Below are 12,500 nucleotides of genomic sequence, written 5' to 3' on the forward strand. Positions count from 1 at the left end.
TTGGCCTCTCTACACCTTTGGGTGAACCACGGGCTCATCCTGGCTTTCTCGTTATTTCTGTTACCCTTGGGTACAAACTTCTTTGTACATTGTTGTCACATATTCCATCATCTTATTTACTGGCTTCCCTGCCAGTTCTCTGTCCCACTGAACCCCGTGAATGAAATTCTTCGTGTCTGTGAAGTCCCCTCTCTTGCAGTTTGGCTTCATTTATCTTGCCCTTCCAGCTTCCTTCTCCACTTGTAACTGTACTATGTATTCGAAGCTCAGAACCACGTGAACACTGGCCCCGAGGGGTCTTTCATATGTGATGTCCTCAATATCTGCAATACTCAAGGTGAATACTAGGTCCAGTCTTACTGGTTCATTCTCTCCTCTCTCTTTGGTAGTGCCCCTTACATGTTGGTTCATGAGGTTTTCCAGTACCACCTCCATCATCTTAGCCCTCCACGTTTCTGGTCCCCCATGTGGCTTCAGGTTCTCCCAGTTGATTTCCTTGTGATTAAAGTTTCCCATAATCAACAGCTTTGCCCTCCTCGCATGAGCCCTTCTGGCCAATTCAGCCAGTGTGTCAATCATTACTCTATTACTCTCATCAGTGATGAATCATACTCTTGCCTTGGCCTCCTGCTGTTCTGTGGTAGGTTATACATCACTGCAATTACCACCTTGGAACCTCCAGACCTCCACCTTGGGATCTCCTCATTATCTGGTATCCCATTGGAAAGATTGCATCTGTTATCATTCCTGTGAGCTTGGTTTTTGTGAGCACTATGATGTCCGGTGATGCCTCTTTTATTCTTTCATGCCACTCCTTCAACTTGTTCATTATTCAATCAGCATTGGCATACCATACTTTCAGTTTCCTCTCCAACACTGTGTCCTGGGGTCTGTGGGGGTGTGGGACCTGGCAGTGTGCTCTGGGATTCTATGGTGTAGTGTGAGGTGGGGGCTGTAAGTGTGGATTGTGGTTTGTGTTGGGATAGCATGTTTTGTTGTGGGGTTCTGGGGATGATTCTGTGTGAGCTTATGCTGGTTACTCTGTCCTTCTCTGGCTGTCCTCTGTTGACTCTTTTGTTTCTCTTCCTAGCACCTTTCGTTTCAGTGTCCTCTCCCTCAGCTGCTGTCATTCAGTTTTTGTTCGGTCTCAGACTAGTAACACCCTCTTGTATGTTGACGATTCCTTCAACCATGGTTTCTCTTGAAGGATCATGTTCTGCCGTTTCTGTCTTAAAAACAGTTTGATTGGCCGACTCCCTTCAATTTCCCCCCTATTCTTTGAAAATTTACTATCTCAAGTCATATCCTCCTTGCCTATTTCTTTGATGATGTTTTCAATTTCCTGTTTTTGTCTTGTCGTCTTTCATTGTGTGTCCTTCCCTCGCTCTCCTGAAGCCCATGAACAAACACTGACTTCTACCTCCCATCCTCCCATTGTCTCTCCCTCTGTGTCTCTGGATCTCGTTTGTACATGGCCATCGTTTCCCTCATTTTTTTCTGTAACTCTTGGTGGCATGATCGTGCCTCTGCATTGGACCTATCACCCTCTCCACCGTCTCCCTCCTCTCTTACTGTAATCCCTGCTCCCAACAGCTCCCTTTTCCCTTTATTCCACGGCCTTGCTTAGTGAACTGATAGGGCCATATCGTAAGTCATGTCTCCTTCCTTACCGCTGGGCTCCTCGTTCAGTAGGGGTGTACCTGCTTCAGATGCTGTCTCTGGACAATTGTCCTGTAACTCGCTTCAGTTTGTGTGTGTGTGTGTGTGTTTACTCACCTAATTGTGGTTGCAGGGGTCGAGAATCAGCTCCTGGCCCCGCTGTGTGTGTGTGTGTGTGTGTGTGTGTGTGTGTGTACAGGAGCTTGCAATGTTACACAAATTAGTAGGAAGTCCCAGCAGATTCACTCGTTGGAACTTTTTTACCCCTCTTAAGACCACATCGTCTATGAACTAAAGTCCAGGCCTCCAATAGGAAGGACTTCGCTAATATAAATAATTATTGACTCACGAAATCGTAATGACACGATTGCAAACAAACCATACCACGGGTGGGGTTTGAACCAGTGAGTTCAAACCCCACCCGTGGTATGGTTTATATATAATTATTATTAAATAATATTAAATAAATTAAAGAGGTCGTATGCTATACATAACAGAAGTTAGCTAAAAAAAATTATTCTACTGTGACCTTAGGTTAGGTTTCTAAGTTAGTTTCAGTCCAAAAATATAAATCTTTATGTCACTGACAATGAAAAAAGTTAACTTTTTTTTTTTTTTGGAAAAGCCTAATTTTTAAGGGAGTTTAACCTGCTCTGCAATTTCGGCTTATTAGGTACTCACAAACTAGCAGACATATACATAAAAAGATCGCAGTCAGCAGGATTCAAAACCGCTTCAAGGTCTGTGGTAAAGTTCCTCGAGTGACATTCTAGACCACTCGGCCACAGATGCCTTGCTTACAAGCTATGTTCCTACCCCAGCCTGGGCACACCAGTGGGCCTCAAAATGGTTTCAAACTATTTCATTCTCCTCCAGTATGTTGTGACCTCACGATCGATCATTATGTTGTATTAATGTGGTAAGATTAACGACAATTCGTTAGGTAAAAGAACACTAGTGCAAGAAATGTGACATTTTATTGTGGCGATGTTTCGCTCTCCAGGAGCTTTGTCAAAGCTTTCAGAGAGCAAACCGTTGCCACAGTAAAATGTCACATTAGTAGCACTTGTGTCCTTTTAAGTAACAGGCCAAACCTTCACTGATCTACATTTTTTCTTCCGTTTTCATTAAATCCTGCAAGAAAAGAGCCCTTCATATCATTAATTGTCCATGCACTAACACCACTCCTAACATAAGAACATAACATAAGAATGGAGGAACACAGCAAAAAGCCTACTGGCCCATACAAGGAAGGTCCTTATCAAAACCACCGATTCCCAAAACTACCCAAGAATTTCCTCCCTTCCCCTTACACCAAACAAGCCCAGTTCCTCCCACTCATATGTATGTCCAATCTCTCTATAAACTTACCCAGGGTCCTAGCCTTGATCACCCTACTCGGAAGATTGTACCATGCACGGGAAAAAAAAATCACAATTTTGGAATAGCCACTTTGTAAAATTCACAATTTAGGAATTTTAGTAGAGATAGAACGAAAATTAATGAAGTAAATTATTTCCTACATCTTTTGACTGTTGTGAAGTCACTTATGACATCCTAATTGTTAATTTTCAGTGTTGGAGACAGGCACTTTGAATTGTCAGAATTAAATGGTTTATTGTTTTTTTTTTTTACAGAACTATTTATAGGATTTTCGATTTTTCAATTTTTATGTCAGGTTTTAAAAAGGGGTTACGAAGAAAGAGAATCTCAAAATAATTCTAAAAGAATTAAGATACAAAGGGATCTGAGAGCATATTCTCATAAAGGGAAGGAGCCGTGCTAGGATTTTATACTCCAAAATATTGTTCGTAATCTTAAAGATAAAAAATATTTTTCACATAAATACGGAGTGTGTTCATTGACAAGCGAACAATTTACCTTGATGCTGGACAAATATATGAGCAGGAAAGATTTATGCGGGACCAGTTTGTGTGAGGTGTTGTAACCTCTGAGAGAGGTGTCATATCAGAACTTAACATATAAAATGTGCTTCTCTTGCCTCTTCTTCCTATTCCTCTGAAGATGTGTATGTAAACATATGAAAGCGCTCAGATTTTATTTCCTGTTTTCACTTCATTTTTCATATTTGCAATCACGCGTTTTATTGTGATATCTTCCACGAGACGGAGAGTGATTTAAGTTCATCATTCAAGAAATTTCCTGAATTGTGGAAGGACAAGCTTAAAGAAGGCAAATGTATTGTTTCACTAGTATATAAATGAGATGGTGCCTCATCGTGTGCCCTCCTGAAAAAGGATGGAGGAATCAGGCCCATTGTAGTGGGTAACACCCTTCGGCGCCTAGTCGCCAAGGCTGCAGTCAGAAGGGTGAGTCAAGAGGCTGCTGCAATGCTGAAATCAACTCAGCTCGGTTTTGGCGTTCAACAGGGCTGTGAAGCAGCTGCCCACGCAGCATGAGTATATATCAACATGTCCAATGAAAAAGCTTTGACCAAATTGGACTTTGTCAACGCTTTCAACTTAGTCAGAAGGGATGCTGCTCTTCAAGCAGTTTCTAAAAACTTCCCTTCCCTCTGTCCCTTCATAGAATCGTGTTATAGTGTGACTTCCAAACTATTGTTTGGGGACCACGAAATTGACTCATGTGAGGGCTTGCAACAGGCGGACCCTCTCACCCACTTTCTATTCTGTCTGGTCATCAAGGAAGTCACAGAAGCACTCTCCAGTGAGCTCAATATCTGGTTCCTGGATGATGGTACCCTAGCTGGCACAACAGAATCTCTCCTAGAAGACATGAGAAAAATTAGAAATGGGAGAAAGCCTGGGCCTATCGTTAAACCCCACCAAATGTGAAATAGTTTCTACCAAACCACAGATGATCCAGAATATTAGTGCTGTTTTACCAGGAGCACGAGCCATTGATGCAGCGAATAGCACTCTCCTTGGCACTCCTCTTGGGTCCAGCGCCATCGATCTGATCCTAGGAAAAAAATCTAAGACCTCCAGACGATGGAAGGCAGGATGAAAGACATTGATACACATGATGCCTTCTACCTACTCACCAGGTGCCTGTCAATCCCAAAACTTACCTACTTTCTGAGATGCTCCCCAGCCTTCAGCGGTCCCAAACTCTAGGAATATGACTCTCTTCTTAAGACCATGCTAGAGAGTGTATTGAATCTTTCCCTTGAAGATGGACAGTGGTTGCAAGCCTCACTTCCGGTCAGTCTTGGAGGGCTAGGAGTACGCAGATCCTCTCAGATTGCCCTACCAGCTTTCCTATCCTCTTCCATAGCATCAAGCGAGTTAATAAGACAAATTCTTCCTAACAATCTCAGTGACTCAGGACCCTAACTATGCCAGTGCCATCACTGAGTGGGAGACTCTTGCTGCTCCAGCACCAAACCCTAGTGCAGCACTGGCTTACCAACAGTCAAGCTGGGATGGCCCGATCGCTGAAAAGGTGCTTGCCAATATGCTCAGGGCTGCAACATCAGAGAAAGAGATTGCCCGTCTCCTAGCTGTGAGCGCACATCACTCTGGGGACTTCCTCCAAACAGTTCCCATATCGGCAATGGGAACGCACCTCGACCCTAAGACCCTCCGTATTGTAGTGGCTCTGTGCCTTGCTGCCCCAATCTACACGGAATATACTTGTATTTGCGGCGATGCACGAGCCGACCAATATGGTCTACATGGTCTTAACTGCTCCAAAACCAAGAGCTGGCATGCAAGACACAATGAGGTCAACGACATCATAAAGAGAACCCTTGCTACAGCTGGATGCCCAGCTGAGAGGGAGCCCCGATCACTAGTAGCCAACAATACCCATAACCCAGCAAACCACCCCGATGGGATCACCATCTATCCTCGGAAGGATTGCAAGCTCTTAGCATGGGACTATACCTGTGTATCCACACTGGTCGACACCTATATCCATCACAGGCGACAGGGAGGAGCAAACGTTTCGTATAAGCTTGCATCTATACAGTTCCCTTAATTTGTTGTAACTTACTACGTAGAAACACGAGAGATGTTTAGCAGTAACACAATGACGGTTTATACAAGCTTCATAATTATTTAGGTATTCTAAAAGTATATTAAGCCTGAGAATGTACTCGAATTGTCTCCTAAGTTAGAGATGTCCACACTACTGTTAGTATATTAAGTCTGAGAATGTACTCGAATTGTCTCCTAAGTTAGAGATGTCCACACTACTGTTAGTATATTAAGTCTGAGAATGTACTCGAATTGTCTCCTAAGTTAGAGATGTCCACACTACTGTTAGTATATTAAGTCTGAGAATGTACTCGAATTGTCTCCTAAGTTAGAGATGTCCACACTACTGTTAGTATATTAAGTCTGAGAATGTACTCGAATTGTCTCCTAAGTTAGAGATGTCCACACTACTGTTAGTATATTAAGTCTGAGAATGTACTCGAATTGTCTCCTAAGTTAGAGATGTCCACACTACTGTTAGTATATTAAGCCTGAGAATGTACTCGAAGTATCTCCCAAGCGAGAGAAGGTGTCCACACTACTGTTTACACCAAGAATAAAAAAGCACTCACACTATGTACCATGTGAGGATAATGGATTACTGGATTCGAAGCTTATCGACTACCCGAGGGTTTTTAAAGCTGACACTTGTACACACCAACTAAGAAAAACACATATTTACGACAACTGGATAGTATCACTGCCCAAAGGTTTTTGCATTTGCAGCAGGTTTCTTTAGTAGTATACAAAGATGATTTTTTATTCTGGGAACAGTGGAAGAAGTGCAGTTTTCGGGTAGACAGTCCCTCAGACTTGAAAGAAGGTGATCAGTCCCTTGTCAATAATAAAATGCTATCTGTCTCTTAGCCTTGAACGTAGGTATTCAGGTGCTCTGAGACCTATACCTGGAGTATACCTGGAGAAGGTTCCGGGGGTCAACGCCTCCGCGGTTCGGTTTGTGACCAGGCCTCATGGTGGATAAGGGCCTGATCAACCAGGCTGTTACTGTTGGCCGCACGCAACCCGACGTACGAACCACAGCCCGGCTGGTCAGGTACTGACTTAAGGTGTCTGTCCAGTGCCTTCTTGAAGACAGCCAAAGGTCTATTGGTAATCCCCCTTATGCATGCAGGGAGGCAATTGAACAGTCTTGGACCCCTCGCGCTTATTGTGTTGTCTCTCATCCTGCTAGTGACACCCCTGCTTTTCATAGGTGGGATGTTGCATCGTCTGCCGAGTCATTTGCTTTCATAAGGAGTGATTTTCGTGTTCAAGCTTGGTATTAATCCCTCTAGGATTTTCCAACTGTATATAATCATGTATCTCTCCCGCCTGCGTTCCAGGGAGTACAAGTTGAGGAAGTTCAAGTGTTCCTAGTAACTGAGGTGTTTCATCGCAGTTATGTGAGCCTTGAAGGTTCTCTGTATATTTTCTAGGTCAGCAATTTCACCTGCCTTGAAAGATACACTGGAGCCAGAAGTGAGGTGCAGCAATTCTAGACGGCGTCAAAAGTAGACGGGGCCCGTTAGTGGAAGTAGGTTACGTAGATGAGATGTTTAGCAATAGCGGTGGATAAGATATTCCCCGTAAAAAAAAAAAAACATGGAAATATTCTGAGATTTTTTCTTATAAATAATGATTCTGAATATCATTAATATTACGATATTACTCACCTACTTGAATCCCTAAACTAAAAACTAAAGTAAACCGTATAGCAAATGTAGACTAAGAGGTATATATACACTTCTGTGAGCAGATTTCATCCGAACTGTAGGAATACGAGAACACGGGAACACAGTGAACATTAAAATGGTATAAAATACCGACAGGTTGTTAGGTAAGACACATATGCAACAGTTAGGTATCTTTATTATGAAACGTTTCGCCTACACAGTAGGCTTCTTCAGTCAAGTACAGAAAAGTTGATAGAAGCAGAAGATACTTGAAGACGATGTAATCAGTCCATCACCCTTAAAGTTTTGAGGTGGTCAGTCCCTCAGTCTGGAGAAGAGCATTGTTCCATAGTGGCCTACGTCTCACCTCTTGGCGCTATAAAAAGCTCCATTCTGTCACTTCATCTCCATATTGTTTCATACTATGGAACAATGCTCTTCTCCAGACTGAGGGACTGACCACCTCAAAACTTTAAGGGTGATGGACTGATTACATCGTCTTCAAGTATCTTCTGCTTCTATCAACTTTTCTGTACTTGACTGAAGAAGCCTACTGTGTAGGCGAAACGTTTCATAATAAAGATACCTAACTGTTGCATATGTGTCTTACCTAACAACGGGAACACAGTATTAGCAATGCTAGCTAATACTCTTAAGTCCCCATTACATCAGCTATGATCTAGTTCTAGATTATTCATTTTATTCCTGACAAATTTATTGGATTTCCTTGGATTTTTTCTTGTTTTTTTTCAGATTAAACTTCGCCTGTTATTTTTCTGATTTTAAGAGTAATTTATCCAAAACCATACCAGGGCCGGGAGCTATGAATCGACCCCTGCAGTGACAATTAGGTAAGTACACCTACTTGTGTCCTCCCCCTCTCAATTTATTTGGAAATCTGCTCTCCGTGTTAGCAAAATTAAGCTTTACGCTTGTCGCTTCTCATTCTTATATCGAAGACATTTATGTAAACATGGACATCGAGGAACCTAAAACTGTGGAGGAGTAGGAGCATTATCTCAGTAAAAACCAGACTGACTCACAAAATTATAGCAGAAAATTGTTCACTGACCTGTGTGTTGTAGAACTTACCAGTTATAAGATCAAGTTCCACCTGTTTGTGAAGAGAGAGATTCTGATCCCCACTACAGTGCGCGGTCACTTTCTTCAACTGTCTGATGGGCGAGGCTCTCTCAAAATATTTAATGAAATACGAGTAAACATTATAATTTGTTTTATTAGTGTCCATGCCATTTGAAACATTTTGGGATCACTACTGATGATATGTTGTGCCTTAACGCCAGACTTTATTAATCATATTTAGAGACGACTTTAATAATGGAGAGAGTGGAATAAGTGGAAAGATAATTAGGTATCCTTTAACGGATACCGTTGAGAGGTTACCTGAATATTTTGCAAGTAACTTGACACTTGTCCAATTGGCTTCAAATTTTCGACACTTGTGTACAATAACAATTGGCATCTTCACTTTATGGCCAAAGTTATTAAAGTCATTCCTCTTATTTCTCGTTAAATATATTTCACTTTAATTCTTCTGATTAATTCCTATAAAGTTACATTTGCATATAATGAACTTTGTTGATGAAGAAAATAGGAGTTACTTTTTAGATCTAACATTGGTTGGCTTATTATGAGTCATGTCATCGCCTGTTGTCCTGTTCACCTAGCAGCAAATAGGTACCTGGGTGTTAGTCGACTGGTGTGGGTCGCATCCTGGGGGACAAGATTAAGGACCCCAATGGAAATAAGTTAGACAGTCCTCGATGACGCACTGACTTTCTTGGGTTATCCTGGTTGGCTAACCCTCCGGGGTTAAAAATCCGAACGAAATCTTATCTTATCTTATCTTATCGCCCCCAAATTTCCACACCTTGTGTGGTTTTCTGACAAAAAAAGGTTCAATCTGCTTTTGTTCGGCGTAAGTCCCAGTTTGCCAGTTCAGTTCAATAAACAGTGATACTTATTTTTATAATAATATATTCATTTACTACAAGTACATGTACAAGGTATATAGACCATAGATGACATCAATAACATACTACTATATAGAAAACCGCTTGGTATACTGAGCATTTAGAGCAAATTATGTCAGTTTTGTCCCAGGATGCGACCCACACCAGTCCACTAACACCCAGGTACCCATTATTACTGATGAGTGAACATAGACAGCAGGTGTCTTATGGAAACACGTCCCTAATGTTTTCCAGCCGTCCCGGAGGAGATTCGAACTCCGGAGATCAGTGTGTGAGGTGAGTGCGCTAGCGATCCAGCTGACGTCTTCTGTTTTGCTTCAAAATATTATCGACATTCCATTCAGAAATAAGGATAATAATCATAAGTATAGTCCGAATAGATGCAAATTTAAAATTTTACTGAAATAAAACAACTTGGAATCGACAGAATCAGTTCAATTACTCGAAATTGTCTCTAGTTAATTTTGAAGGGGTTCTAATTTACCAGAGCATGGTCAGTGAGGGTTCTAATTTACCAGAGCATGGTCAGTGAGGGTTCTGATTTACCAGAACATGTTCAGTGAGGGCTCTAATTTACCAGAATATGGTCACTGAGGGTTCTAATTTACCAGAATATGGTCACTGAGGGTTCTAATTTACCAGAATATGGTCACTGAGGGTTCTAATTTACCAGAACATGTTCAGTGAGGGCTCTAATTTACCAGAATATGGTCACTGAGGGTTCAAATTTACCAGAATATGGTCAGTGAGGGTTCTAATTTACCAGAACATGGTCAGTGAGGGTTCTAATTTACCAGAGCATGGTCAGTGAGGGTTCTGATTTACCAGAACATGTTCAGTGAGGGTTCTAATTTACCAGAATATGGTCACTGAGGGTTCTAATTTACCAGAACATGGTCACTGAGGGTTCTAGTTTACCAGAACATGGCCACTGAGGGTTTTAATTTACCAGAACATGGTCAGTGAGGGTTCTAATTTACCAGAACATGGTCAGTGAGGGTTCTAATTTACCAGAACATGGTCAGTGAGGATTCTCATTTACCAGAACATGGTCAGTGAGGGATCTAATTTGCCAGAACATGGTCAGTGAGGGTTCTAATTTACCAGAACATGGTCACTGAGGGTTCTAATTTACCAGAATATGGTCAGTGAGGGTTCTAATTTACCAGAACATGGTCACTGAGGGTTCTAATTTACCAGAACATGGTCACTGAGGGTTCTAATTTACCAGAACATGGTCACTGAGGGTTCTAATTTACCAGAACATAATGAGGCTTCTAATTTACCAGAACATGGTCACTGAGGGTTCTAATTTACCAGAACATGGTCACTGAGGGTTCTAATTTACCAGAACATGGTCACTGAGGGTTCTAATTTACCAGAACATGGTCACTGAGGGTTATAATTTGCCAGAACATGGTCAATGATGGTTCTAATTTACCAGAACATGGTCAGTGAGGGTTCTAATTTATCAGAACATGGCCACTGAGGGTTCTAATTTACCAGAACATGGCCAGTGAGGGTTCTAATTTACCAGAACATGGTCAGTGAGGGTTCTAATTTACCAGAACATGGTCAATGAGGGTTCTAATTTACCATAACATGGCCACTGAGGGTTCTAATTTACCAGAACATGGTCAGTGAGGGTTCTAATTTACCAGAACATCGTCAGTGATGGTTCTAATTTATCAGAACATGGTCATTGAGGGTTCTAATTTACCAGAACATGGTCAGTGAGGGTTCTAATTTGCCAGAACATGGTCAGTGAGGGTTCTAATTTACCAGAACATGGTCAGTGAGGGTTCTAATTTACCAGAACATGGTCACTGAGGGTTTTAATTTACCAGAACATGGTCACTGAGGGTTTTAATTTACCAGAACATGGTCACTGAGGGTTCTAATTTACCAGAACATGGTCAGTGCGGGTTCTAATTTACCAGAACATGGTCAGTGAGGGTTCTAATTTACCAGAACATAGTCAGCGAGGTTTCTAATTTAACAGAACATGGTCAGTGAGGTTTCTAATTTACCAGAACATGGTCAGTGAGGTTTCTAATTTACCAGAACATGGTCAGTGAGGTTTCTAATTTACCAGAACATGGTCAGTGAGGGTTCTAATTTACCAGAACATGGTCAGTGAGGTTTCTAATTTACCAGAACATGGTCAGTGAGGTTTCTAATTTACCAGAACATGGTCAGTGAGGTTTTTAATTTACCAGAACATGGTCAGTGAGGTTTCTAATTTACCAGAACATGGTCAGTGAGGTTTCTAATTTACCAGAACATGGTCAGTGAGGTTTCTAATTTACCAGAACATGGTCAGTGAGGGTTCTAATTTACCAGAACATGGTCAGTGAGGTTTCTAATTTACCAGAACATGGTCAGTGAGGTTTCTAATTTACCAGATCATGGTCACTGAGGTTATTAGATTTAATTAGTTTTCACCAACTCCTTCAGGAAGCGATGTCGGAAACCTCTTAGTATTGGATAATTTTCTTATATCCTTCTGAGGATTTCTAGTCAACTTGACTCACATTAAAATATTCCAGGATTACTACACTTTCGTGTCTTGACGCCTTTTTGATATCGCCGCAGTGTTCCACTGTCTTGACTGCAATCTCTGTTTTTGGGTCAATATTATATACCTAAAATCGATTTAAATGTTCTAAAAATTGTAATCAGAGATTTTGTCTCTTCTTTCAATATTACTGTTTTTTTCTTAAATCAACTCGGGTTCTATCATATATATACGACTGCTCTACCAACCTTGTCAGTTATTAAAACACCGTCAATATTTCCTGTATATGTAACTGATCTAGTGTCGTTTATTTAATTTCTAGCACTGTCACTACGTGTATTATACAAAGAATGTTTTTTTTTCTGCGTCTTCTCCCTGTTCCTCTTCTATTTTTCTATTATTTTCGTTATTTTTATTATTATTATTATTATTCAGCGTTCCTGAATTTTTTAATTTTCAATTACCTTACTAGATATTAACCGACAGTTTTTTTTCCTTGATAGCTGTTAGTTTTTAAAATCCACGGTGTCACAGTTTTGTTTACCTTTAATAGCTAAAGCTAAAGTACTAAATGCCTTTAATTCCTACGAACACCCTCACCCTTAACTAATTTAACGTTTAAGGTCCATTGCACTACAGTAACAGGTCCCTCTGCTGACCTAGCAAATGCTGCCATCCCTTAGTTAAATTCATC

The 12,500-nt window shown here is 41.1% G+C and overlaps 1 protein-coding gene across 1 annotated transcript in view; it reads right to left on the reverse strand.

Annotated features, from left to right (window-relative positions):
- The window catches only part of LOC128700569 (nephrin-like), a 694,403-nt gene that overhangs the window by 289,348 nt on the left and 392,555 nt on the right, over positions 1 to 12,500 (reverse strand). The window lies entirely within an intron of this gene.

Source organism: Cherax quadricarinatus, chromosome 65, assembly GCF_038502225.1.
Source record: "Cherax quadricarinatus isolate ZL_2023a chromosome 65, ASM3850222v1, whole genome shotgun sequence".
Taxonomy (NCBI): Eukaryota; Metazoa; Arthropoda; class Malacostraca; order Decapoda; family Parastacidae; genus Cherax; species Cherax quadricarinatus.